This window comes from Mirounga angustirostris, unplaced genomic scaffold (assembly GCF_029215605.1).
Source record: "Mirounga angustirostris isolate CCGP_5_RB_7025 unplaced genomic scaffold, mMirAng1.0.hap1 SCAF_7, whole genome shotgun sequence".
Classification (NCBI taxonomy): domain Eukaryota; kingdom Metazoa; phylum Chordata; class Mammalia; order Carnivora; family Phocidae; genus Mirounga; species Mirounga angustirostris.
The window spans coordinates 54,939,913-54,942,614 of NW_026991715.1; the positions used below are offsets into that span (position 1 = coordinate 54,939,913).

Here is a 2,702-nt window from a genome sequence, read left to right on the forward strand (position 1 = left end):
CTCTCCCTCAGCCCCTCCCCCACTAATAAATAAATAAATCTTCAAAGAAAAGGCAGGTTTAGTCAGCTTCTCTTGGTATACACTGGGAAAGGTTAATGGGTGTCTTGTGTTTTAACATTAAGTTCTCATTTGTTAGATTTCCATGACCTTAACATCTTGACATTTAGGGGGAAAAATTAGGTCTTTTTCTGCACTCTGCTCCACATCTATTCAATAGATCAACTAGAAATTGTGTTCAGCCACTAGTTACTATGACTTAAAATATTGTTTTAAATCAAACAGATTTTTTCCCCCTTATAAAATAAGAGTGGAGTTTAACAGTCCAAAGCAGATATGGTGACTCCAAAATGTCATGAAGGATCTAGGCTCCTTCCAGCTCCAAGGTGTGATCTCTGTTCTGATGTTCATAAGATGGATACTGGAGCTCCAGTCCTCACTTCAGTGCTCCAGGTAAAGAGAAGGAAAATGCAGGGGAAAGACAAGTGGGACCTTCTAGCTGAGTCATCCCCCTTTAAAAAGCTTTCCCTGTAAGCCCCACTCAGTGACTTCCAACTATATTTCATTGCCTATCCCCCTTCCCCCACCACATACACACCTCTAAAAAGAAGGCTGGGGTGTTTTAGTGGGCATCTTACCACACCCAACAATATAGGGATTCTGTCAGTAAAAAGAAAGGGGAAGATTATACTGCTTAGAGATCTAGCAATCTTTGCCAGTGTGAGCTCTTAATAAACTGTTGTTCAGAAAAAGACAAAAGGAGGGCCACCTGGGTGGCTCAGTTGGCTAAGCATCTGCCTTCAGCTCAGGTCATGATCTCAGGGGTTCTGGGATAGAGTCCCATGTCGGGCTCCCTTCTCAGTGGAGAGTCGTTCAAGATACGTCTTTCCACCACCCCCGGCCAACACATTCCACTTCTGGAATATTTGTGACCGGCAAGTGCAGAATAGGGTTGCAGGCTGCAGATTTCAGTAGCACTTGGGAGAGAGGAGGCACTAATAAAAATTTGGGGGTGGAGAACATTAAGTACATCACCACCCCTCTATTTGCTCCTCTAGGAACAAACACCTCAGCCTTGGCCCCATAGATGGCAGATGCAAGTAGTAGTTGGGTGACCAACCATCCTGGTTTGCCAGGCCCATCCTGGTTTAGGACTGAAAATCCTGCATCCCAAGAAATTGCTCAGATCCTGGCAAACAAGGGCAGTTGTCCACCCATGATACCTCTGTTATTTCTCATGGGCCATACATTTAAAGACTTTCAACAGAACCTGGGAGAAGGGGGGAAACAAGGAGGAACCAAAGGTAGCTGGTCTATCCCATTGGATCCAACCCAGCAAAGAGTGATTTGTTGAGTGCCACATTGATAACAGGCACTGCACCATGTCCTGCCTGGACGTGGGACAATTACTGTTTCCTGGGCACTCGCCCCACGCCAAGCGGAAGGGCTTCTCGTGGATGAACACATTAATCCTCACAGCACCCCTAGAAGGCAGATCCTATTGTCGTTTTTCCACTTGCAGAGAGCGATCTGAAGCACGGGGAGATGAAGGAATGTGCCGGAAGTTAAACAGCAGAAGGGCGTCAGAGGCACGGTTTGAGCCTGGCAGAGGGACTTCAGGGTGTGCGTGCTCCCTTCTCCTTTGCGCTGCCTCCCACGGGGGAGATAGAGGCTCCCTCGTCACTCAAGAAGCCATAGCCTGGTGCTTGCTTTGGCAGCACATATACTAAAATTGGAACGATACAGAGAAAATGAGCATGGCTCCTGAGCGAGGATGACACACAAATTCATGAAGCATTCCGTATGTTGTGCAGTTCCCCAGCGAGATGCCACCCTTTGTGGACCAGGTCGGAGGAAACGGTATGAGTCAAAGCCCAACGTGTGGCAGTGAATCATGCAATTGTGACATTTCACTGGAAAAATATTCCTATAAAGCAGTCTATGACATGTGAGCGAAGCTGAGTTACACCTGAAATTTTATGAGCAAACGTGTCATTTCTGCCTATCTCAGAAATGAGAAAATGTCAACTTAAAAAAAAAGAAGAGGCCAGTAGCCTGGGAGGCAGGACAAGGCAAAGGCTTGGATCCCTGAAGGAGTAATAACGATGCTACCTTGGTTGACATTCATTGAGCAGTGGTCATGGGCCAGGTCTTTGCTCAGCCTCTACATAAAATATCTCATTTAACCCTTATAACCAGGAGCGTGGTACTAACATCTCCATTTACAGAGGATCAGGCTGGCTGAGAGAGGTCAAGCACCTTACCCAAAGTCACACAGCGGGTGGAGCTGGGATACAAAAACAGAAGTCTAATCCCCTGAGAGGGCAGAACTGGGCCATAGGTAGGAGCTCCGGCTGTTACCCGTGGGCAGGCTAGGCCAGATGAGAGCCACAAACTAAATGCCCTGGACATTTAGCCATTCCTGTCTTCTTATTTTTTGTGTGTCTGCCAAGAAGTACAGGACTCCAGTCTTGAGCCCTGGGCTGTGCTCCGCTCGTAGCCCCAGAGCTGCCGGTGGCCGCCATTGTGTGGCCCGCGATGAACCAGAGGCCACTCTGAGAGCGTCACAATGCAGCACAGAACTTTCAGGCCTGCCACAACGTTTTTTCTTTTAAAAATAAATGCCACAGCATGGTGCTATTTTGGGAAACAGCTTTCCACACCCACCCCAGCCTGTCCCTCAATTGTTGGTGTTGGCTTCCTGC

The 2,702-nt window shown here is 47.7% G+C and overlaps 1 non-coding gene across 1 annotated transcript; it reads left to right on the plus strand.

Annotated features, from left to right (window-relative positions):
* The first annotated feature begins 1,699 nt into the window (after nt 1-1,699).
* LOC123836381 (U6 spliceosomal RNA) lies at nt 1,700-1,806 on the plus strand. Its single transcript, XR_006788956.1, has one exon. It is a non-coding gene; the product is annotated as a U6 spliceosomal RNA (small nuclear RNA).
* Nucleotides 1,807-2,702: the final 896 nt, after the last annotated feature.